Here is a 27,719-nt window from a genome sequence, read left to right on the forward strand (position 1 = left end):
GCCGCAGTCAGATCCGGGGTCAGCCGGTCCGCCGGTCGATCGGCCGCCCGCTTGCCACATCCGCAGATGTTTCAAGCGAACGTTGCCCAGGGACACCGTCACGATTACTTCACCAGAACCCAGAGAACCGTCGACATACAGATTTAATCCGTTAGTCGGCGGCACCGAAAGACTGGAGAAGTAAACGTGCACACTTGGAGGTAACCGGAAATCGCCCCCCCGTGCCCCCCCCCCGTCCGTGTGGTTGCTCAAGCAGTTACGGATTTTTTTATAAAATAAGGGGGCAAACGAGCAAACGGGTCACCTAATGGAAAGCAACTACCGTCGCCCATGGACACTTGCAACATAAGAAGCTGCGTTGCCGGCCTTTTAAGAGGGAATACGCTCTCTTCTTGAAGGTTTGTATGTCGTATAAGGCCGGAAATACTACTGGTGACAGTTCGGTCGAGAGAAGACTGCACTCACCAAGGTGATGAGGATGGTATATAATTTTTCGCGTGGAGTGATGTCGAAAAGTTGCAGGAGGTATGATTCCGAACAATTTCTCAGAGCACTCCTCGTGATACAACCGATAGGAGATGCAGAGCGAAGCTACATCTAGGCGTAATTCCAAGGGGTCCAGCCTGTTTGGAACACTAGTTGTAGTGTTGTAGGCGTTGAACTAGACTGAAATACTGTCTCTGTGTGGCAGTAATGCAATATAGTCGGCCTAGTCTAGAGGAATGATTTGGAACTAACCATATGCGGGTTTCCTTGCGTACGTTCCCTTCACCGTACGAGAGTCCGTATTATGTACTTGAAATCTGATATGTCTCATTGGTTCACGCCTTCACACAGGATCGAACCTGCATCCTCACTACCACCATAATTAGCTGAAGTTAATGGCGATTTAATATTGAAGATAAATACCAATTTGTTGCTCATCATTTAAAAGTCACTCCAGTGTCACCACTCACTACCAAAGCGTAACCTGGCAAACGACTTCTAATAGAGCTGCTTAGAGACTCGTGTACTAATCGGCCTTATTGTCAGCAAAATAAAGCTTATTTACCAGGTATAACTCATTTAAAATAAGTTATTCGTGCAAAAACCTTATCAATTTGCCACAAATTGTTAGCACCGGATCCGGTCTCCGGATCCGGTATATTGGGACCGGATCCGGTACCCGTAAAATGATGCCGGATCCGGCGGACTACCGGATCCGGTTTTCCGGATTGCAATCCCTACACGCGCGTCGCCGTTCTCTTGATGGTATCTTGATTTATTTCTGTGGTCGCCGCGCTCAAAGCCCACGGTAAAAGGTAAAAGCTATGCAATTGCTTAAAAAATCTCTGCATAACGTATGAACTTGTTATGTCAAATGTCAATACGACTAACAGGTACAAGATCGATAGTCAAAGTTTGAATAGTTAGCGCGGAAATGCTGCGAAGAATCGAACCGACTTCTGGACAATTCAATTAAGTTGCATGTTAAGTGGAAGTTTCCAAACAAGCCAAGTTGGAGTTGATCAAAGAGATTGTAGCGAACAAGTTAGCCTTCGGCAACTAGGCGCGGCGTTCGACTCGTTCACAGTTGACATGTTGAGTATTTTTAATTTTAGTGCGCTTCGTGATTTTTAAGCCTTCGTACTCAGAGACGAATATTCATTACTTGTAATTGAATAAAGGGTTTAATAGATATAATGTGTGGGGCTTAATCGATCGTCCTTGAACAGTTTTAAAACATATTTTACTAGGACGTCTTAAAATATGTTCAGAAGACAAAAAGGCGATCGTTACGATTTCAGACTTAGTTGAACTAAGTATCTAAATTCTAAAAGGATATTTGTAATGTGCAGTGCGAACTATTCAACAACACTGCTATTACGGCGGGGACACATAAAGACGACACGATGTCGTGTCGTACCACGACGCGGTGTCGTTTCACGATGCGACGTCGTACCGTGTATCGTGACACGTTACGACGTCGCGTCGTGGTACGACACGACGCCGTATCGTCTTTTTGTGTCCCGGCCCTTAGTTAAACGTTTTCTTTAACTGTATAACTAGTTTACCGGTAACTTTGACGATAGCTCTTATCCTCATAAAAGAGAGAAATGAGTAGCTATTTGAAATAGGTACCGAAATCTGAAAACCAGCACATAAAATATGCTTACAACGTATACTGAATGGTTACACAAAAAAGAAAATTGTCGATTATGTTTTCCTTGTTATTTGTTATTTCTAGGCTTGCATTTACTGTTTTTGACGGACATTTTTACATAAAAAAGCTTTACCATAAAACAACAACAACGGAAAAGTTTTTATAACCTATATTAGGGTATCTTCACCCCCATTGAAAGCTCGGAGGTCGAACTTTTCAAATTGACGGCCGGCTGATTACGGGGGTAGTTTTAAAAAACATTATTCTCAAACTTTTCGCTTTCGGAAAACTAAAAGTATGCTAGTGGTAATGCTGGTTGTTTTCCAAATTAGAACGAAATTCTGCCATTACTTTTAATGGAGGAACTTTTGAAGGACTGAAATCCTGCACAGCCGTAGCGATCTTAAGTATAATCCTAGTAGTTCGTATGTAATTGTTTCCACCTATGACGAAAATTACTTTAATATTATGATGTATGTACTTTCAAGTATAGTATTTTGTTGCGATGACCGCTAGGGGATTGTCCTGGAGGTTAGGTTAGATAAGATTCGTTACTTATTTATAGTTTATTCTATGGTGTATAGAAATTCTAGCGTGAAAAGAAAGAAATCTTAAAAACAACGTAGAAAACATACGGTTTACGTGGGACAATATTGTCAGCAAGCAGCAAGATTATCTTCTCTCTTTTTATGCAAAATTTAAAAGAAAGAACTTTAAGCCATTACCAAAGAAATATCGTTACATAAAAATAAACAACATTATTTGGTTAAAGCACAAAATATTATAATTATAGATAGTGCATACACTTAATCTCATTTAATATACTGGTAACACTGCATAAACTGTGGTCAAAGTTGAACTCTCTACCAAGCTCTGTTACAAACAATATCCTAAGTGAGAATTTTAGATATAATGTAGTCTTGTTTTAAGGGGGCGACTAATCCTAAAGTGTCGATTTTATAATTCATTTTTATACTTGAAAATAAGCCCCGAATTGTTTTATTTTCTAAAATTAGATACTACATTATATTTCTGAAAATTCGATCTGAGCAAAAACATGATATCTTAAAATTTTCTCAATAGAAAAAAATCACAAAGATGCATCTAATTTTCACGAATTTTTTATTTATTGCCATAACCGTGCATTGAACTAAGTTAATATTTTAACACATTGTATAAAATTCTATCATTGAGAGATCGACCTAGTGGATTTTTAAAATGTTGTATATTTATCGAGTTAATGAGAAAAACTAATTTGGCGATGAATCCGCGTCGTTCTTTTTCACCTGGCATATGAAAGCTGACGACACGTGAGTGTGAAGAGAGAAGGACGATGTTTGATTTTTGGGGTTAGTCGCCCTCTTAATAGAGTTCGACAAAGTTAATTTTAATAAGGATTTTGACTTTACAGTACTCTTCAGCTGGTTGTCATTTAAGGTCTATGTGTAAACTTTTAAATTGTTTAAAAAGTTAAAACGTCAAAATGAGGACCATCCCCTTTCAATATGGTTGCCAAATTGTTAAGCCCTGCTCCGAAACGGCTAGACCGATTTTAACTAAATGTTTGTGCTAATCGAGTAGGTATTAGCTAACATACACATACACGAAAGAACAACATTTGCCGGCCCAGGTAGTAACAATGTAAAATCAGCGATCTTATAATCGTCGCGGCGTCTGATATTATGTGCATCAGCGGCATTTGGAAACCGCTAATAAAGGCTGGCTCATTAAAACGGTTCACCGCAAATTCACAAGTGGGAATAGACCGAATTCCAGTCTAATACCACAATATAAACTGTATACAGTACACCAACTCGATACTGGCCCGATCAAATGAATCTTTAGCGTGGTTTTCAGAGAGACTAGAGAAAGAGAGTTCTACTTTATGACGTATTGCTTTTGAATACTCAAAAGTAAAATGTATGGTGGTTAAAAAGTTATAGACAGCTACAATATTATTATTACTAGAGATCGCCCAATGGTCGAAATTCGACCTTAGTTTCAACAACATAATATTTAGGACTACTACCTATATTTTGTAAAAAATATTGACTTTTATCATTTTTTTTTCAACTCTTGTCTCTGGGACTAAGCTGATCTCAGACTGGCCGTGTAAGCATTGTCTAATAGTATCTTAGATTCAATAAAAAAACTATAATCCATTTTCAATTTGTCAACTTGTTGTCAACAGACTTCAACCATAAATAAAAGAGTAAAATTCGTATGTATAGGCTTGTCACTCAAAAAGCTGTCATTTCCCATGTAGGTGTGTTGTAGTGTGTGTAATGTTTTATGTATGATAAAAGCATAATTTCAAAATAATATTAGTTCGATGCACTCCTTCACCATATTATAAACTATAACTGTGCAAAATTTCATGCACCTACGTATCCCCATTTTTCGTAAAAAGGGTTACAAAGTTTTTCGTTCGCGTTAATACGCGAACGAAAAACTTTGTTATTATGATATTTGACATTATTATTATATTTGACATATTTTGGTATCTGACGTAATAATTTCGTTGAACTCATACTCACCTCAGTCACAGGTAAATCAAAAGAGCAGCAGGTCTAAAGGCGCTTTGTGAATTGTGCGTAAACAGTAAGAAGTTACTGTGGAGCACCTTTCAACACGTCATTGTACTTACAATTCAATAATTTTCACCATTTTATATCTGCTGAAAAACCTGGTATCTCCTATACCTATATACCTAGTTTACGTATTAAGAAAGTTTGATTTCAAGGACACTCTACAGTTACTGTACTGTATTATACTGTGTAATATAGACTACATCAAGCGCACTCGTAATTAATATGTGATCACAGTGCACAAAATTCCAAATTCTTCGGATGATCAAACACAATTCTAATGTGATTTGTTAAATGTTTGATCAATGATTTCGAGTTATTTTAATATGCGTAAACATGATGGAGTTAATTTGAATACTTTGTGGTATAGCGTATCGTGTTGATTTCATTATGTTACGTAAATCAGGATTGTGATGTTGTTTTTGATATACTACGTGATTTACTTTTTTTTATACTTTTGAATTAAGTAATAGGATCTTTTGTAAGGGCACATGAACAAAAGAATTACTTAATAGAAAGCGATAAACTTCCTAATCATTTTTTTCGATATTATTTGTGACGTGGGAGAGCCATGCTTCGGCACGAATGGGCCGGCTCGACCGGAGAAATACCACGTCCTCACAGAAAACCGGCGTGAAACAGCGCTTCCGCTGTGTTTCGCCGAGTGAGTGAGTTTACCGGAGGCCCAATCTCCTACCCTTTTCCCTTCCCTACCCTCCCCTATTTCCTTCCGTACCCTCCCCTATTCCCTTCTGTACCCTCCCCTATTCCCTTCCCTACCCTCCCCTATTACCCCTTAAAAGGCCGGCAACGCACCTGCAGCTCTTCTGATGCTGCAAGTGTCCATGGGCGACGGAAGTTGCTTTCCATCAGGTGACCCGTTAGCTCGTTTGCCCCCTTATTTCATAAAAAAAAATATCGTTCAGGTCATAAGTAAATTAATAAGTTATGTTGAGTACATTATTATTACTATTCTTTCCTTATGGTATGACCACGGAGCTAATATAAAGACTACTGGATATCTTTATTATTGAAACAAACTAATATAGGCAAAATGTTTTCAACCAACTTCATAATTTCCATACTATCATACTGAACCCCAAAACTATGCTTTAAAATAAATCGAGGCTGAATATGGACTAGAGTTGGAAGTTGTGACGGTAAATCGCCGCGATATATTTGCGATAAAACAACTTTAAATCCAGCTTTGTTTTGCAAAATATTGGTTAAAATATTTTCATTGTATCCGCCGCGCCAGATAAATTCACATTCGTATATTGTACGACATTTTAAAAACCATTAGTCTAATCTCAGATGGGCATCGCGGGATTTGGCTGACATTTGTAATCGTTGGCCAGGAGGTTTTTTTGTTTTGGTTCAAATTGCCCGTGATGTATTACACACGTTTTTTTTTTGGGGGCAAACGAGCAAACGGGTCACCTGATGGAAAGCAACTTCCGTCGCCCATGAACACTCGCAGCGTCAGAAGAGCTGCAAGTGCGTTGCCGGCCTTTTAAGAGGGAATAGGGTAATAGTTGAGTGTAGGGAAGGGAATAGGGTAGGGGTTAGGGGATTGGGCCTCCGGTAAACTCACTCACTCGGCGAAACACAGCGCGAGCGCTGTTTCACGCTGGTTTTCTGTGAGAACGTGGTATTTATCCGGTCGAACCGGCCCATTCGTGCCGAAGCATGGCTCTCCCACGCATAAACGTACAGGGATTTTTTGCACCTACGGTCAAAATGAGGTGAATAGTCGCTAGCGGTCATTGACCGTAAAATATAGTCTTAAAGCAAAGGAGTTTGAAAAAGTCGTTTTAGATAGGAGGTCAATGATTAACCGTATAGTCTCGACTTACCGTGTAAATTATAATAATGACATTATCAAAATAAAAAGCACTCGTGACACCAGCGTTAGTTGTTATTACGGCCACACGGGACAAATTAATAATATTGACAGTACTATCTCCCAATTTAGACTTTACAAGAGCAGTGCGGCGTTGGATCTGATGTTTGCCTTCACATAGGCTATTCTGAAAAATTATCTTTTTTAATTATTATTATTTCAATACTGAAAAATTATCTTTTCCGTTCAGGTAATAACGGGCAACGTACGGATCCCAAAATCGAAATTAATTCAAAGGAAGCAATGCAAAAGTAATTGAATAAAGCTTTATTTCTGATTTATAATTGCCCCGGCAACAGTGAGAGAAAGGAAAATAATTTTAAGATTACATTTCTTGGCGGCTTACGTACTAAATTTAAAGTAAAGCCTGAAATTATGGAGGCATTTTCTGGAATGTTCAATTTACTTTGGGGCGCGGGCCGCAGATAGTATTACATTTTTTACACTCTTCAATACATATTTCTCGATGAAACGTCCGTTATTTGGCCAATATAATATTAAGACAATCTATCTTTTAACCGACTTTCAAAAAGGTGGAGGTTTCTTAATTCGACAGTATAAGTGTAATAATATATATTTTGTTTATAAAGTGCATTTTTTTAATAAAAGAGGAAACTTTTAACGTCAGTTGTCTTCCCATTGATAATGGGAAGACAACTGACGTGTAAGGTAGGTAAGGGTATACCTAATTTAAATATTTATGACAAGGTCGCGGTTCGTGCTTGTATATTTAACTGTATCAGTCTAGGACCTAGGTCATTCATTAGTCTGTCACCAAGAAATTGCTTAGCTTAGAAGAGGATTTACTGCGCTATTAGTTACATCAGGAACAAGCTGTTATTAAGCATCATGTTTATAAAGACTTACTTTTACAAGTAGACGCTTATGGGGTAGTCTTATGGTGATGGAATTTAATTTAATAATCGAAAGTTTGGGTACCATTTGTTTTAGTCTAATGGAAAAATTATTTGCGTATATTTTCATAGTATGAAATACGTAGATATGAAATTCATACAAATCCAGATTTGATGAAATTCATACAAATTATATTTTATGTGTAGGCGGTGACACGCATGCCAGGAAAAGCGGACTTAGTTTTGTGTTTTTTCTGCTGGTTAATAATGATAGGTAATTTTGTTTGGAGAAGAATAAGTTATTTAAATATCCTAATACTGTAAAAGGCACTGTAAAAGTATTCGAGTTTTCAAATTTATTCCTTTGTTAGAATTCCTTTTTTCTGGTCTATTGTAATTTCTACAGGAGAAATCAATTACTTAAAAGACCCTTAGTAAATTAAAGGTTTGGTCAATGTCTGGCCGCGGTTGAGTCCCGGAGAGAGGGATTCCTATTTTAAATCCACCACTTGACTTTTAAAGCTTTAGCTAAACTTGAAACTGAAACAAAACAAAACTCGTTGTTTATGCAGGGAGATATTTTGTTGGAAGATTTCGATTTGACTCTGCAAGTTAGTAATAATAATAATAGCTCCCACACCGGTTTCGGTGACGGCGGCCGGTTTCATTGAAACCAGGCCAGCTACGCAGGAGTAATTTTATAGTGCCCAAGTGTGTGCGCAGTACACAAGAGCACTCTCTATTCCTTTACTCTCATTACCCAGTGGGACGGAAGACCGACACGACCGGCGAGAGATCAGGCGCAGGACCGACTTTTTGCATGCCCACCCGACGCATGGATCATCTTACTTGTCAGACAATCAAGTGATCAGCCTGCATTGTCCTAAACAAACTTGGAAATAACATTTTTCCAACGCGGGAATCGAACCCACGACCTCCGAGTCAAGAGCCGCGCTCTATACCACTAGACCACGGAGGCGCCAGCAAGTTAGTATTCTGTTCACCAAAATATATTTAAAATTAATAAGAACTGAACTGTTTTGGCGAGTGAGTATTATGGAAACTAACTTTGTGCCGCCATATTGTAAAATGTTACTTAAGTTACAGCTGTTTTGTATCGTCTTCGAGGCATATCGACGCGATAGGCCAAAATATCCTTGTAAGTCGCTTGCTAAGTTCTCTCAATTACGTATCAGATGTATGGTAATTGGCTATTTACTTCATCTAAAGAGAAAATCATCCGAAGACGTCATCAGCATTCACAGATGCGTCCACGAACATGAGAGAAGGCTTTAAGCGCGTACGGAAAAATTACGCGCATACCTTCTGAATTTGCAACGTATGGTGGTCTCAGATTTAGCGGCTTGATATCCAGTTTCAGAACATTTCGATTAAAGTTTGTTTATTCTTACAGCGCTTTTGACTTGCCTTAAAATACAACCAATAAACAATTACGTTAGTCTTGAATGATGTCTTGTTAAGGCCCTGTATTCCCAGAAACGGACGATTTTCAAGATTTAAAAGTGACAGTAGACACAAAAATATAGTAATTTTAATTCTGAAAAAAATACTCGATAGAAAAAAATCATTTTGGAATTTTCAGATAATGTTTGCACTGACTTAAAGACAAAGAATATATATAGGGCGATTCGTTTTTTTGACTCGATTTAATTGATGTATAAAGTACAGTGTGTGACTGAAAGTGTACCAGCCGAACCTTTGCGCCTGCTATTTTATAGTTTTTTGATCGTTGTTTTTTTATACATCGCCCTAGATATATTCTTTGTCTTTAATTCAGTGCAAAAATTATCTGAAAATTCCAAATAATTTGGACATAGTATGGAAAATTCTTTAAAAGAAGAGGTAAGTTTGGGATTTTTTCTATCGAGTGAAGTTGTGTATATTGTGTAATGGAATATAAATTCCACTGTGTTAGATCCTTAACTAACACATATATTTTTTTCAGAATTTAAATTACTATATTTTTGTGTCTACTGTCACTTTTAAATCATGAAAATCGTCCGTTTCTGGGAATACAGGGCCTTAATAGTTTCATGACTTCTAAATTTCTTTTCTCCTATGCCAATAAAGCCGCCTTTCTGTTCATGAATTTTTATTCTTTGCTGAATGTATTTTAAATCATGCTTGTACAATATCTTGAACGCAATAAAGTATATTCTATTCCAACACTGTAGAATGGATAAACTTCTCTTAGAAAACTCCAGCAACATGGGCAATCACAGGCGTTGAACGAGGTTCAACAAGATGGAAATTCATTCCGAAAAATCATATTATCACGCGGCAGCTGAGTCAATTATACTGAGTCTACATAGTTTATTAGCTGCTGATTAAGTTTGCCCAATCAAAACCCGATCCAGGACTTTCCAATTCGTTCATGAGGGCTGACAGTGTCAATATTTCTATTAATTACTCACGCGCGTGTGATATTTGCCTTTTATATTGACAGCGCGAGCCAGATTGCACTTTGTGTTCATTTATATTGTACTCAATTATAGAAATTACATTTTTGCTATGGGTAAATACCAAATATTATATTATGTTTTCAGATATAAATATATCGAAAATAATATCCATTACTATTCATTGGGTTTTAAGGTACTAAGATTGTGCAAGTGTGCATAAACAGCAGTCATTAAACAAAATGGCCGATGCACATTCCAAAAATGCACGCACATATTACGTTCGTTTGGATAGAAGATAGAAGCCAGCCATGTTTGTTTTTTATCGCGTTAATATGTCTCCTATAAAAAGACCTTTTCGCCAATGCAACACTTCTAAGTGAGAAAATGTAACAAACGATTAAATGGTCTGCTTATTGGCAACTTGAAACATCAAACAGACAAAAATTCCAACCATTAGAACAAATTGCCGGCATGTCGGAAAAAGATCAACACGAGTTTCCTCGAAACGCTAATTTCGAGAGCTAATAAAATTTATACGGCGTACTCCGAATTTGTTTTAATTAAGTACAACATTTCCGAACACGCTGTAGCAGACATAATGAAGCTACGCATGTAAAGCATGGGGACGTTAAAAATGTCGCGAATACAGACTGGAGTTTAATTAAAAGTCAACTCCCGACAAAAAACCCTTTGGATGTCCACTTAATAGTGCCTGTTAAATTCCCTTTGATTTCTATTTCGGCAGATTTTTTGTCGACAAAATTTAGTCCGCGGGGGTATGCACAGAATTAGCTTTTATTATCATAGTTAGACCCAATTTCAACTAACAGCAGGTTAAAATGTCATGTCTTCTCCTTTATTCATATGAAAAGCGAAAGAGGTAACGTGATACTTATTCGAGCATTAACTTTAACAGTCGAAATTGTGCCTTAGTCTAATTTGAATGAAAAATATTCGTAACGTAACTTTTAATCATAAATTAAGTTGAATCACCTAGCTATAAATCGTCATTTTCAAGCTTTTGACTTACCATTTAAATGTCACGTTTTAAGTTTTAACTACATCACAAGGGATAAAATGGCTTTTTTTGGCTTCATTTCATTTCACAGACACGGAAATCCGAGTCTTGCGTAGCTTAGGCGTGTTCAAATCCACACTTCGAACGTGTATTTAAAAAAAGGTTTTTTTTTTAATGTAATAAGGGGGCAAACGAGCAAACGGGTCACCTGATGGAAAGCAACTTCCGTCGCCCATGGACACTCGCAGCATCAGAAGAGCTGCAAGTGCGTTGCCGGCCTTTTAAGAGGGAATAGGGAGGGTAGGGAAGGGAAGGGAATAGGGGAGGATAGGGAAGGGAATAGGGTAGGGGATTGGGCCTCCGGTAAACTCACTCACTCGGCGAAACACAGCGCAAGCGCTGTTTCACGCCGGTTTTCTGTGAGAACGTGGTATTTCTCCGGTCGAGCCGGCCCATTCGTGCCGCTCTCCCACGTATAGAAGGTTCTGCTCGTTCGGTGATTTAAAAACACTAGTCATTTTACTGACACGGAAGATTGGTTAAGTCTATCTGCCCACAGCACTGCCGCGGCCGGTGCCAATTTCAATCCCCTTTTCGTTCAATTTTGAAAATACTGATAGGAACATGCTAAAATGGAAGTCTTTTTTGCTCGACTACGCTAACTTGAGTTGTGTTTTTCGAGTGTATGTATGTGTAGTCTTGTGACAAGTTCAAGATTTCAGCATTTAAGCAACATCAAATATTCAAATTTCAATTCAGTATTGTAAGTACTACAGCTAAAAGGTGTGTATGATGTATCCAATAAAATAATACGTATTTTTTTGTATAATATAGTGTATAAAGTCTAAATAATATAATATTTATTTCCTTTTTATTTTTATCTAAGTCAATACATATAATTTTAATAAAGGTTAACTAGGGCGTACTTAAAATAATATGTTAAGGCGTACTAAGAAATTAAACAATCGTCGTACAAATTATTATAAGTTATACAAAAACAATAAAATTATACAACAATCTTTTCATGGAAAAGTTATTTCTAACTTTTGAACAAAATTGGAAGCGTTTTGTATAAAAACACTATCGCTCTTTGTAATATGTTTTTAGGGTTCCGCAGCCAAATGGCAAAAAATGGCACCCTTATAGATTCGTCTTGTCTGTCTGTCTGTCTGTCTGTCTGTCCGTCCGTATGTCACAGCCACTTTTCTCCGAAACTATAAGAGCTATACTATTGAAACTTGGTAAGTAGATGTAGTATGTGAACCGCATTAAGATTTTGATACAAAAATGGAAAAATAATTAAAAATTTTAGGGGTCCCCATAGGTACAACTGAAACAAAAAAAAAAAATTATCTAACCTATGCGTATGGAGTATCTATGAATAGGTTTTCAAAAATCATATTGAGGTTTCTTTTTCTAGCCAGAACAGTTTTCGAGAGAGACCCTTCCAAAGTGGTAAAATGTGTGTCCCGCCCTCTAACTTCTAAAGTAAGTTCATGATAATTCTAAAAAAAATAAATGATATACATTACCATAAAAACTACCAACGAAAATCGGTTTGAACGAGATCTAGCAAGTAGTTTTTTTATACGTCATAAATGGTAAACTTTAATTTAACTTTCATTAAATCAACTGAAATATAAAAAAAAATCAATAACCTTTTAATTTCATAGAAATATACCTTATTGCTGCTGCGGAACCCTTCATGGGCGAGTCCAACTCGCACTTGGCCGGTTTTTTTAATTTTTGTAATATCATTTTTATTTTACCTAAAATGTTTATTAAACCAATATTTTACTATTTTTTTACTAACCATTCGAAATTTTCAGAAACAAATCATCTCAGAAGCATTAGCTACCCTTTGTTTTGTTATTATCATGTCTTTTAATTTCATATTATTTGTTTCTCTAACAACTTATTACATTTTTAATACATTTTGAAATAACGTTACTACGCGCTATTCGGTAAAATTCAGCACATAGAGAAACGTTGGACGATTAAAACATTTGTTCATCAAAATGTAATTAAAATCACATCTAGCGGGTAAACGGGTGGGAACGTATGTGAAACATTCATTAGACCTCTGTCCCTCTGTGATTGTCTATTACCGAATAGATTACACCCCACACCCTCTATACTCCATGCCGACTCTATATTTCAGCCTAGTTCCACTAACACAAATTTAATTATCGTATTTGGTGAATTCGATAGAGACATAAGGATTGACTTGGTTACTAGTTATACTACCGTCGCCTTAACTCCTTCGTGGTCCAGTGGCACAGAGCATAGCTTTTAACTTGTCCAATAGTTAAGCATTAAACTCGGAGCCTCCAAATTAAAAAAAAACCTTGTTTAACAATAAAGATCCATGCGTCGTATAGGCATGTAAAAAGTCAGTAGGTGGTGCCGTTCATCCGTCCCACTGGGTTACGAAAGTAAATGGAAGAGACTCCCTCTTCTGTAAACTGCGCACATACTTGGGCAATATGCACGGCTTGTATGTAGCAAACGAATTTTTGCGTTAGTAAAATTGTGGGCACAGTAGTGTCAAAGTAAAACACAATTTTGGTACCCCTTTTGAATATAAAAAATGCAATCTACATTATTAACATTTATAAAGATGTGCTTGAAATTTCGCGGGTCGCGGCGGTTTTTAAATGACATTATGTCGTGAATATTCATCACTTCAACTTTGGCCCTTTTTATAACTTCCTTTGAACAAAATGGGTTGAAGGCATAAATCGTAGGGTAGGAAATTGCTTCCCTTGTAATGTATTCGAGTGCGGAGGAGGCGCGCTCGCGATTTAGACCTTCTACTTTTTAATGCAACATTATTTGCAGCTTTTTCAGTCTAGCATATTCCCTTTTCAGTCTAGCCCTTATAAATGGCAAAATAGTATTGTCATGTACGTCTAGAAAAAGACAAAATATATTTTTGGAGTTTGGACCAATCAAAATTCGAAGCATAATATGTTTATCAGGCCTCGGACAGCCCTGAGGTCGTATCAAGGGTTTTTCTTGGTGGTAAATGTCATAGGCGTAGACGTATAACTGTAAAGGGGTATGAAGATTTTGGCCGACCTACTGTCCGCTATTGTGATTTTTCGCGTTCACGAAAGTTTTTTTCAAAAATGGATAGATATTGGTGAACGCGGAAAAACACAATGGCGAACAGTAGGTCAGCCAGGCTCCATATAAAAATCTTCATACCCCTTTTAGATGCTTATTTAACACTAACAATATACTTGATATTTACTAAAATTTTTCAGGAGTAGAAGTGGTGAGAATGTGTGGTGAGACCGTGAGCCACTACTAGTTAAAAAATACAGTTAAATTGAAAGACATACATACAAACTGGGATAGTATGAATGTCACGTATTTGTACAAGACTTTTTTTTTTTATAAAATAAGGAGGGCAAACGAGCAAACGGGTCACCTGATGGAAAGCAACTTCCGACGCCCATGGACACTCGCAGCATCAGAAGAGCTGCAGGTGCGTTGCCGGCCTTTAAGAGGGAATAGGGTAATAGGGGAGGGTAGGGAAGGGAAGGGAATAGGGGAGGGTAGGGAAGGGAATAGGGTAGGGGATTGGGCCTCCGGTAAACTCACTCACTCGGCGAAACACAGCGCAAGCGCTGTTTCACGCCGGTTTTCTGTGAGAACGTGGTATTTCCCCGTCGAGCCAGCCCATTCGTGCCGAAGCATGGCTCTCCCACGTATAACAAACTGATAGACAGACAAACAAACTTTGTTAGAATGGATGAACTATGCCCGAATGTTTGTCCAAGACTTACCTACTCCTATCTATCCATTCATCCATCGCCGTAGGTAATGAAGTTTAATTTTTAATGCGGGGGTCCCCCTAACCGTTAAACTGGGAATAAATAACGGGCGCGATTAACCAACGCCGCCGGTAATATATTCACTAGCTGATCCCAATTTGTCTGACCTAACGCAATATTGGACCCACCCCGATATGCATAATTTTATAGTGTTTACACTTGAGCTGTTTACATTTTAAGTTTAGGTGTTTTAATACCTCGATCGTGGGAATCGCAGACACAATAGATTTTCAATTGTTATGTGACAGCCGGGTGCCGCTTGGGGATTGATGGGTTAAGTAATAAGTATGCAATATGATGCCTTTTGCTGAAAAACTTTTATTTGCGGCAAACATTTCTGGTAACTCTGGCATCTTTGCATCAATATCAACCAATTCTATGGACCTGTTTCACCACTTCCTGATAAGGCTATCCACCAATTAACTTGACAGATTAAGGGCTTGTTTCACCACTTCCTGATAAAGTGCCGGATAGGCTATCCACAACTTTTTTTGACATATTATTATCCATACTCTATCTGTCAAGTTAAATAGTGGATAGCCTATCCGGAACCTTATCAGGAAGTGGTGGAACAGGGCCTAAGTATGGAGAATCTGTCAAAAAAGTTGTGAATAGCCTATTAGACACTTTATCAGAAAGTGGTAAAAGAGGCCCTAAGTCTACAAAAAATTCTATAAGTTAGAGATCAAATATAGAACCAATAAAGCCTTTGTTATAACTGAAGCTTTTATATTCACGTGCTCACCCACACATAATGTACTTAAAGCTACGCTACTATGCATTTATTGTACTCGAACAACCTCTGAGGTAGCGTAATTTCAATCACACGCACTGACCTCTATAATACACTGGACAGGCGATCGCTATCAATAAAATATGCCTACTTGAAAGTCGCCATAAAGGCGCTGATTGCTATGTGAAAGCACTAGGGAGTGTACTTGGAACTACTATTTTGCAAATGGCGGTTGTCATTTTCTATATAAATTAGTTCACAGTAGGCTCACCGCGGCACAATCGGCATAAGAAATAGCTGTCATTATGTACGGTATAGCCTGTCCAGTGTATTATCACAATAGACATAACGACCAGTAGTTCGACTGCAAAGAGACGGACAGGTTTAAATATCTGTCAAATTCGTCGGGTTTCACTAGGATTATGAACGGAATGTGCCTCTTGCTGGCTGATATAATTTATTTTTAAATATTTAAAATAAAGATTTCAAAATTGGATTCTGACAATTTTAATCGCATGTGCCAAAACACAAACAACAATACGACCAAAGAGGAACACGTCCATCGAATATGTCATAGTTTTAAATTCGTAGGTAACACCATGATGTGTGTTAACAACCCTAGCGACGATTTTCGTCATAATACGTCAAATTGAAAAATTTCAACATCAGTTCTAAGTCGGCATACTCTATCATTCTGTCTTCTCTGGTATTATAGAGGTCAGTGATCACACGTAAATGAAAACTCAACATTATTGTGTTTAAAACTCTGTCTATAACGTTTTATCCGAGACATACATAAACGTGGGAGAGCCATGCTTCGGCACGAATGGGCCGGCTCGACCAGAGAAATACCACGTTCTCGCAGAAAACCGGCATGAAACAGCGCTTGCGCTGTGTTTCGCCGTTTGAGTGAGTTTACCGGAGGCCCAATTCTCTGTCCTATTCCCTTCCCTACCCTCCTCTATTCCCTCTTAAAAGGCCGGCAACGCACCTGCAGCTCTTCTGATGCTGCGAGTGTCCATAGGCGACGGAAGTTGCTTTTGCCGTAGTGTCGGCCGTTTGCTCATTTGTCCCCTTATATCATAAAAAAAGACAATACTACCAACACTGCGCGCAAAGGAAAACCAAGTTTAAAAATGTTGCTTGTTTAAAAAATGAACGCGTATTAAAGTTTGTAACTGGAAGTTTGGTATTGACAGTTGCGTGGAGGTTCCGCCGGCCGCCGCTACAAATGAAATGCATCCGAACCTTCCAACTTGGGAACCAAAATACAACTGTGCGGAGCAAACTTCTTCCTGCGATAGAACTTACGCTCATTTGAATTTTTCTATTGTTTTTCCCCTTAGTTACGTGAAAATTGGAAGCAGCCATTTGATTATATTGAAACATTTTTAGTGCTAAAGAATATAGGTCTACCAGAATCTGATGGCAAAAAGTGAGAAAATAAATTGACTCCTGCAATACCGGGGTGATTGGAATCAAACATTTTGACCATTTTTTCTTCTTTTAGTGGCTGATTCTGTGTGTTAAACATGCAAATATAAAAATTTATCCAATGATCGAGGATATTTTTTGAAAATCTGCCATCAGATCCTGATAGACCTATAATAATTGTTCTCTCACCAGACTCCTCCGCTGCTAAAGCTAAGCTTGCATAAAGCATTATACTCTATTTTTTTTATGAAATAAGGGGGCAAACGAGCAAACGGGTCACCTGAATATGGAAAGCAACTTCCGTCGCCCATGGACACTCGCAGCATCAGAAGAGCTGCAGGTGCGTTGCCGGCCTTTTAAGAGGGAATAGAGTAATAGGGGAGGGTAGGGATGGGAATAGGGTAGAGGATTGGGCCTCCGGTAAACTCACTCACTCGACGAAACCAGAGTAGACACTTAGTTATGTCTATTGTGACGAAACACAGTACAAGCGCTGTTTCACGCCGGTTTTCTGTGAAAACGTGGTATTTCTCCGGTCGAGCTGGCCCATTCGTGCCGAAGCATGGCTCTCCCACGTCTATGTAAAGCTTACACTAGTACTGGTAGTCTAATACTACAACATAGGGAAGGAAGTCCTTTGTGGACCTACTAAGGGTTACCAGATACAAATTTCAAAAGTCCTGACAAAATTCCTGATTTTCGTCCAAAATTCCTGATACGAGCTATTTATTTCTTGTTTTTTTTTTTTAATTTTTAATTTGTTAATGTTGATTAATTTATGTTAATATCGTAAAAATATTATTACGATTATTTATAAGTTACAATATTTATGAAGCTCCAAAGAACTTGTGCCTAAAACCTTTTTTGTTATTGTGATTGATAAAAGTTTAGTGTATAAAATGTTATTGTTTCAATTATTTTCCGAAAATTCCTGTCATTTCCCTTTTCCGGCCGCATTCCTGACATAATATGTCTAAAATTCCTGACATGTCAGGAAAATTCCTGAAATCTGGTCATCCTAGCCACCCAAACTATAGACAAACCTTAACAATAATTAAAATAATACAATAAATTTAAATAAAATTCTTAAAAGCTTAAAGAAAATACCTAAAATAGTCGCAGATATTTCCCTAGATACAACGTTTTCAGTTCGTCGGGGCGAATAATTTGGAAGTTCGTATCAATTAGTATCGGCAAATTCCTGGTCCACTGATCTTGTTTAGACTAACGTGCAATTAAATACGGTAACAATAAAGCTATTTCAGACGTAATTTAATATCAAAGGCTCCTATTTAGACTACAGTTAGTTTTGATTATACTCAACGAGTTTAAGATAGGGCGTGTTCAGACTTGGCTTCTGCAGATTGATCTATTATCTTACAATGCTACAGTTTTGATATGTTAACAATGTAATATTATTAAACTAAAAATTGGCATTTTTATGACAACTAGAGATCACCCAATGGTCGAAATTCGACCTTATTTTCAACAACATTAAGAACTACTACGGTCTATATTTTGTAAAAAATATTGACTTTATCAATTTTTTTTCAACTCTTGTCTCTGGGATTGAGCTGATCTCAGACTGGTCGTGTAAGGATTGTCTAATAGTATCTAACATAGACTTAATATATACTATAGGTTTATGGTATCTAAGATTCAATAAAAAAAGGTATAATCCATTTTCAATTTGTCAACTTGTTGTCAACAGAATTCAACCATAAATAAAAGAGTATAATTCGTATGTATAGGCTTGTCACTCAAAAATCTGTCATCTCCCTAGTGTGTGTGTTGTAGTGTGTTTAATGTTTTATTTGTTGAAAAATGTATGAAAAAAGCATAGACATAATATATACTTAGCATTATATTATGTCTATGGAAAAAAGCATAATTTCAAAATAATATTAGTTCGATGCACTCCTTCACCATATAAACTCTATCTGTGCAAAATTTCATGCACCTACCTCCATTTCCCCATTTTTCGTAAAAAGGATTACAAAGTTTTTCGTTCGCGTATTAATATTATGATACCATTTTTTAACGTTGCGTGTTTTTCAAAATCTCAACTCTGGTTTTTTTAGCTAATGCCATAAACGAATTGTCTAATTTAAGCATTTTTGCACCTTCCCTGTGCTTTAGTCTGTATCTGTGCCAAATTTTATCAAAATCAGCTCATTAGTTCCGAAACATGCAAAGTAAACAAACTGACCATACCTCTGTTACATTAGTATGGGATGTCTAGATTTTGTAAGTGTTTAATATAGCTAAACCTGTAGTGTGTATATCTTCTAGTCTTACTAAGCGATACCGTAGCTAGTTCCCTGTATCGAGTTCTAGGAAACTTCTAGAAAGTGGTTGTAGTCCAACATAAGACACATATTACAATCGGTAGACAAAACTAGATCAAAATCGGTCCACCCGTTTGGATGCTACGATGCCACAGACAGACAGACAGACAGACAGACAGACAGACAGACAGACAGACAGACAGACAGACAGACAGACCGACAGACAGACACGTCAAACTTATAACACCCCTCTTTTTGTCGGGGGTTAAAAATATATGCAAAGTTATGTATTTTGTAATTTGCGATAGAGTTAATCGTTGGTTAAGGTAATATACGAGAATCATATCTTTTTAATAATATCCTTCCTTCGTCCTTCGTGTTTTTCATATTAATGAAAGAGTTTAGCATGATACTTTATCCAGGGTTATACTTTAACCCTCATCAGTGAAAGTGCGCCTTCACATTGTAGGATAGTTTTAAGTTTTTTAAACAAAAAATACATTTTTACTTTACGATCACTTAAACAAAATTCTTCCATAACGTATTTTAAGTTTTTTATTTATTAAACAAGTCACAAGTTAAAAATTCTTATCCTTAACTTGTGACTTGTTTAATAAATATCTAGTCTGCATTAATGAATTAATCTCGGTAATATCTTTAATTACAATCTAAACAAACAAGTCTGTAGCATCAGAAAAACAATCGTAGCAACTCCGTCCGTCTCGAGACTCAAGTCTCGACGTTTAATACCAGTGCACGTACACATAGTAGTGCAACTTTGTGTTCTTTAAAACACAGAGTTATAATTCCAGGTACTGCGTGTTTCGAAGGGCTGAGCATGAGTTCCTGAAGATAAAGTTATCGTAAAGTTATCAAACATGACTTATATTCAGCTTTTGACAGCTCAAGCTCAAAATTGTTAAATATTCACCCGTTGTCAGATTGTTAGATGTGTTAATTATTTATTTTAAGTTACATTTAGTTCTTTTTAACCTACCAAAAAAAAAACTAAGGAAAAGTAACTCCGTCAAAAAACATGCTCCACAATACTTGTCAAAAAAGTGTACCTTAGGTACACATTAATTCAATACATTTGCAATATTTAGGTGACCTTGAGCGGTACTAAGCTGACGTTACATGACAGATCAAAAGGAACCAAATTTAAAACGGTAATAGTACGGGAGTTACGATTCCTTAGTTTTTATTTTTCGTAGTTTTTAACTAAACCTAAAAAAAATAATGAATGTAATACTAACCAATGGACCACAGAGTAGTCTGCAATAAAGATATTAATTGTATTTGTTGTATTAAATTGGTATAACATAATATTAAGTGTCTACTTAGAACGTGATGACGTATTATGTGTATTACAAGCTTATTTTCCCTGTTCTCTAAAGATATCTGATTTTGTGCTTAAAAATCTGGACCAATTCTGGCACTCTAGTATATTTCGCTTACTGTATATAATTATACTGTGGTTAAACTCCATTGCACGCCGCGCACAATTAACTACATAATTAAATTAGACTCTTATTGTAACACTTCTGCTCCGAAATTCGTCGTATATTATTCCTGTACGTAGTAGGATTTCAGAGCTAATGAAAAGGCAGTTTCTCTACATTTCAAGCTCTATCTTTTAATTTATAAGTACTATTAAGGGCCTGTTTCACAATCGCTGGTTTATTAAGTTGCTCGCTTGGAAAAAATACTTTTGGATAATGTATTCGTCATTTATTAGGCTAGGTTAGGTTAGGTAGGGAATGTGAAACTAGTCGTTAAAGGAACCTTTTTGATAAGAATTATTACAAGTATGTTTTTATCATTATTGCACGTAGGTTTTTGAGCTTAGCGCACTACACAATACACATTCGTTGTATATTAATTAGATATAAGTTTACTTCTTTTTTTTTTCAATGAAAGAGGATAGTAGTAAGTGAAATATATAAAACTTTGCTGCTCTCTGCTTTTTATTTACGTCAGATTTTAATTCTGTTGCTTGTTGTCTTCTATTTTATAGTCCACTTAATATTATAGCTAATAGTCATATTTCAAACTCCTTTGTTCTTTGATTTCGCAAGTCACACGTTCATGTATCTGTTCCAATAATGAAGGTACGCCTTTGCCTGTCTCGCGAACTAATTGCTTTGGATGTTTGCCTCAATATAATTACTGGGACTGTCTATTTACGAAGACTAAACATCAGCTAGGTAGAGAGTTTATTTTTGTACTATATAAAATTCTTATTATAAGCACTATAATATTATTATACCTTTATTTAGTCTTTTTACCGTCATTCATTCATTCAGTCATTGTCGTAACTGCTTTATGGCGCATTGTCACTGGTCGATAGGGCCCGCATGCGGGGTGCGGCCGGTGCGGGAGATCATGCCACGACCAATAGACATGCGCCATTCGTTGTCATAGACTCCCCGTATGCTGTATACCGTACGAGTTAACGACTAATGAAAATGCGCCCTTATAAGATCCCGCATTTTGCGTGCCAAGAAAATGATTTAAATTCTTGCGGGGATCCTATGGCCTACCTTCAAATATGTGGGTCTTTGCTGCGACCGAAAAGTAGTAGTAAATTGTTTAAAAAATAAATATATATTATATCACTCTTAAAATATGACCTTCTTTTTTGGAAGTCGGTTTGTGATAAAATTATGTTATTATCGTTGCGATACAATAGTCGACTCATGTTTGCTCTCATAAAAATGAAAACGAATTCGCACAATATAATTTGCATTCCCATCAGAACAGATCAACTGGAATCGAAGATTTAAACACGTAAAGATAATTGGAAATTCCCAGTCATCTGGGAGGACGGTCCGGGAATCATGGACCACAATGATTCGGACGCTTTTAGTGGAATTAAAACGTCCAGTTACTGTAAACTGTCCGCATGTTTTATTGATAAATGCACGCTCCTAAAGGCTGAATGATTTTTTTCTTTTTTTTGCCAGCCCGAATGCGATTTTAATATTTTAACGTCCGATATCTGTTGTGGTGCGCGTCAAGCGCGAATAGCCTGACTGAAATAGAAACGAGACTTTTAATTTAATTTTAATTTCATAATTTATTAATCTGTTCATATATTTTTTATACAAGCTTTGTAATAGAATAGTAGAATAAGAGATATTATACAGTATATAAATAATAAATTATAGTGGTCATCATCAAATCACCTGCGATATTTGTACTTGCACGTGAGGAATAGAAATATTACGTTTTACGCAATGTTGTTTGTATGTAGGTTCATCGGCATGTAGTGTTAGATTGTTTTTAGACACGGTTAGTCTAGACAGCTATGCTATTAATTTCAGTGAAAATACCTTCATCGCCTTCCCTTGATCTTCATTAGTCGCCTATTAAATATCGATACACTTGTAACGAGGTCGCTATGGGCAACTATCGACACTCCTGACTAACCCTATTACGAATCTTCTAACTTTCAAGACTAAACAATTTATCAGGCTACCTTGTGCCTGTCTTGATGAACAAAATATTGCTGGATCAGGATCAATTTTGTTGTTATTAGGGTTCCGTGTCCAAATGGGACCCTATTACTGAGACTTCGATGTCCGTCCGTCTGTCCGTACCTGTCTGTCTGTCCGTCTGTCTCCAGGTTGTAACTCAAGAACCGCTATAGCTAGAGTTCTGAAATTTTCACAGACTGTGTATATCTGTTGTCGCTATAACAACAAATTCTAAAAACAAAATAAAATTAATATTTAAGGGTTCCCATACAAAAACACAATTTTTGGCCTTATTTTGCTCTATAATGTTTTGTTCAAACCTACGCGACCAAGCGGGAGCGTCAAGTTGTCAAACGGTTTTAAAAAAGAAGTCTCACTTCAAAACTCACATTTGACAACTTGACGCTCCCGCTTCGCAGTCGCTTGGTCGCGTAGGTTTGAAGAAAGCCTAATGGTACGGAACCCTACGTGCGCGAGTCCGACTCGCACTTGGCCGATTATTTAAGAAGAAATATACTCAGATATCACGCACTTATTAAAAAATCGGGGTATTTTTTCCTATTGAGAACTTACGCTGCGTGCGCTATTTTGACTTAGGAACTTTGTTTAGACTAATTTGAAGATAAAGATACTGTCTAGTCGGTAATCCGTACGCTGCCGATACAGTGGACGTACTGTAAAAAAAATATTCGTTTGATGCGAGACGACACGTGTCATTCGTCTGTAAGCGCTAACGGTCGAAGTTTCACAAAAATCATGTATGCAGTATGACAGAATTGTTCCCTTTTGAGAGTTTAAAAAAATCGGTGAAAAAAGTAGCTCACAGTAACCTTATTTATTCTAACTTATGTATTTTATTACAATGTATGGAGTTAATGTAAAAGAAAAGCCTCCATTGAATATGTTATCATTAAATGCTTCTGAATGCGGCCATGTAATAAGTTTATTAGGCATAAAATTTGTGTCCGTTTTACAGCTCAAACTTTTTTTTAGTATTTAAAATGTCCCAAATATACCTGTGTTTAAATGAACCATATTTACCGTGAAGTTATTTACAGCGTTATTATGAATATTAACGCTAAACGAGTGCATTATATGGTCTATAAAATTAAATATGTAATAGCCGTCGCCTATTATATCACTTGCCGCAATCTGTTTAGTTTATTGTGCCGTGGAGTGTACTTGATTAATAAATTGCCTTTTATTTTGTTTACGGGTTAATTATATAAATAATTTAATTTAAAAATGAGGAAAGCAGGAATAGTAGTTGACATCGTGTGGCAGCTGTACAATTGGTCACAAGTTAACAGTACTATAATAAAAATACAAAAAATATATTATGAGACACACGGGGACTAGTAGCTATGCTATTGTATAGCATTTTTATTATTCGCATGCGTCTATTCCCATGCACACAAACACCGTGCCGAAGTCTGTCGAGCTGAAACTACGTTACGATAAACGATGCACAGCAGTCAGCAACGCAACGAGTTGGTTGTTAGGTTTATTTTCGTTACGTAATTTCTTGATTCAAGAAAGCTAAGCAAGCTTTCTAAGCTATGCAATAAAAAATAGTGGCACTCACGGTTTCTACTTATATATCTTCATTATTTAATATCGTTCAATTATAAATTACTAGATGACGCCCGCAACTCCGTTGCGCCAAAACTCGTTTATCGCGCGAGGACCGTACATTTTTCCGGGACAAAAGTATGCTATTGTCCTTCCCCGGGACTCAAAGTATCTCTATGCCAAATTTCAGCAAAATCGGTTCAGCCGTTTGGGCGTGAAGAGGTAACAGTAAACAGACAGACAGACAGACACACTTTCACATTTATAATATCAGTATGGAAGTATGGATTTGAGATAGAACCAAATAAAGTTTTTAAACTTGAAGCGGTTGATCTCTATATTCTAGAAATAATTATATGTCAGATGTTCTCTGTAAATTATAAACGGTGATTAAAACTTATGCGGCGCGTCCCATTACTATCACGCTATAAAACCAATATTAATGTGTTGCTTTATTTAACGCAGGTATGATTCCAGGGTATTTTTGTGCTTTTCGGTGGATATAATGAGTGTCAATTTCGTTAAATGATAATAGTAATATATTCATTTAAACGTTTGCAAGTGCAGCTTTATGATATACTAGATGATGCCCGCAATTCTGTTGCGCCAAAATTCGTTTATAGTTTGGAAACCGTAAAGAGCATGGAACCTAATTGATTGGCCTAAAGTTGCAAATATTGGAAAAAAACTCATTTTGGCGGCAAGAGATAAGAATAAGAACAATAATTAATAAGAGTTAAAAAATGCTGCATAAAAATATATTTTTTAACTCTTATTTATTCCGAAACCGTATCAGTTACGACATTTTACCAAAGAGTATTTCCTTTTTTTTAAATCGCGAATTTGTAGGTAGGTATACCAGGCTTCATACTAAAATGTCACATGCTCTTTTGCGGGACAAAAGTATCCTAGGTCTTTTCCCGGGACTCAAATAATCTCTATACCAAATTTCATCCAAATTGGTTCAGAAGTTTGTCCGTGAAGAGGTAACAGACAGACAGACACACTTCCGCATTTATAATATTTATATAGGGATGCCTAACATTATACCTTATTTATATGACATATTGTCTATACCTAGTTGTCTATTCGTATCACAGTCAACTTCGAAAGTTGTTTGAACTTAAAACTTTTTTCCTTTTTTCTTCTTTCAATACTATTATTCTATTTTAGGTAATTCACAGTCTTGGTGATGCTAAGAAGTGACTTGCTGTCGGGGAATTAAGTAAGTATACTTTCTACTGCTCTTATTAGTAATGGCCTGATTAAGCCTACTGAGTAGAGAGAGAGACAGTGCCCTCAGCCGAGCACATCCATACAAAACGTACCAAGTGCTTGGCCGAGAGCACTGTCTCGCCAGTACACCCGGTAGGTGTGATCATGGTCCTAAGTAGTAGTTCTAGTTTTTTTAAATGAAATAAGGGGGCAAACGAGCAAACGGGTCACCTGATGGAAGGCAACTTCCGTCGCCCATGGACACTCGCAGCATCAGAAGAGCTGCAAGTGCGTTGCTGGCCTTTTATGAGGGAATAGGGTAAAAGGGGAGGGTAGGGAAGGGATTGGGCCTCCGCTAATCGGCGAAACACAGCGCAAGCGCTGTTTTACGCCGGTTTTCTGTGAGAATGTGGTATTTCTCCGGTCGAGCCGGCCCATTCGTGCCGAAGCATGGCTCTCCCACGTGTAATTTGTTGTGTATCAGTGAGGTTCTCCTCCCTCACTGATGACTCTGTAACGTTACATTACAAGCGAATGCTCCCGATGAGGGAGCACCTTAAGACAACTATGTCAATAGGTAATCTCAGAGTTTTTCGAAAAAAGGCGATACTTACAGTTTTTCGGGTAACCTCCCGTGTCCTGCACTATTACTCGATCCTGCATGCATAAATATGCAATAAAATATGCATCAAATTAATTAATACTATTAGAACTTATGACCTTATTGTAGAAACTAGAAAGGCGAAACCTAGTAATTCCTCTGGGGAGATATCTGCATTTTGCAACCTCATACATAAACTCATACTTCCGGGATAATTTTCTCCGCTGCTGCACAAGTGGCTTCTTACCTCAGCTGACCGCTGTTTTTCGTCAACTTTCTCGTTACCACTCAACCACAAATACTTTTATGTGCAAAAAACTTTTCGAAGCAAAAAGCCATTCGCTTTACGCCCTATAAAAACTTTTTTAGAGAGCCAAGTTTTATGATTAAAGTAAATTATTCAAGAGTTTTTGCATTGCATGACGTTTTGTACAGAGGGAATAAAAATAGTAAATTTAATTTAAAGTAAAATTAGTGAAAACTGTGGTTGCTCTCTACAAAAAGTTTTGAAATAATTAATTATGTAGTTTGTTTAAATTGTAACAATTTTCGTTTATTCGCAGATATTTTAGAAATGCATTTAACCCATCAAGCCCCATAAGCTCACCAGTCACCGGTGAGCGAGACATAATAGAATAACAATATATTTCCAAGAATCCACGATCGAAGGAAAGTTATCACCTTTTCAACATAGGTAACGCAGTAAAATATTTTTTTATAGAATAAGCAATCTATACATCTATACATATAAATAAAATTGAAGTGTCTGTTTGTAATATTGAAAGAACCGTTTTTTACTAAATGCATATGAATGTATATAGGGTACAGACACCAAAACACCTTTTTTTTTTTACAATTTTTGTCTGTATGTCTGTCTGTTTTTTCCGGCTAATCTCTGAAATGGCTGGAGCGATTTAGACGGGACTTTTTTAGGCACATAGCTGATGTAGTAAGGAATAACTTAGGCTACTTTTTAACCGACTTCCGAAAAGGATATATTTCACTTTTATTAATAAGGAACCTTAAAAAGGGGATTTTTTTCTCTTTTTTATTATCTTTGTTATCACATTTTGCTGACGCAGACAAAGTCGCGGGCAACAGCTAGTCATTAATTAAAAGGCCATTTAAATTATTTTCCTGCTTGAATTCATAGGTATTCCAAATTCGTTAAGTTTTAATTTTTTAAATAGAGAATAATTGCTCTCATTCGAGTGACAAAAGAAGGTAAGTGGAACATAACGTATTTTCAAATTTTTTAACGTCACGCTTCGCTGCATTGGCGCTGCGCTTCAAAACTTTTTACTCTATAAAATATCAAAATTGGATCCGCGGGAGTGCAATTGAAGGATTTCAATTGATAGGATTTTAGTTTAAATATTTTAATATGAAACGCGTAGCTACTACATACGAGTAGCTCTATTTTTTAACGGCTATTGTGTGCCGGAGGTATTTCTCGTTTGGGGTTTATATTGCGTTTATTCATGTGATGTTAATAGAAAACATCGCTATTTTAAAATTAGTCACCTTTTAAATTATTGTCAACTGTTGTTCAAGTGTCTTAATTTAAATAATTCTAAAAGAAAGCCATTCAAAAGTTTTAATTACGAAAAATATAAACACAAAGAC

At 36.8% G+C, this 27,719-nt stretch overlaps 1 protein-coding gene across 3 annotated transcripts in view; it reads left to right on the top strand.

Moving 5' to 3' along the window:
• Positions 1–27,719, top strand: part of LOC121732188 (brain-specific angiogenesis inhibitor 1-associated protein 2) — a 247,961-nt gene that overhangs the window by 102,789 nt on the left and 117,453 nt on the right. For all 3 annotated transcript variants that reach the window (XM_042121982.1, XM_042121984.1, XM_042121985.1), the window contains exon 2: positions 25,451–25,502. The gene's annotated coding sequence lies outside the window, so the exon portion shown is untranslated. The remainder of the gene's footprint in view (positions 1–25,450; positions 25,503–27,719) is intronic.

Source organism: Aricia agestis, chromosome 12, assembly GCF_905147365.1.
Source record: "Aricia agestis chromosome 12, ilAriAges1.1, whole genome shotgun sequence".
NCBI classification, from domain to species: Eukaryota; Metazoa; Arthropoda; class Insecta; order Lepidoptera; family Lycaenidae; genus Aricia; species Aricia agestis.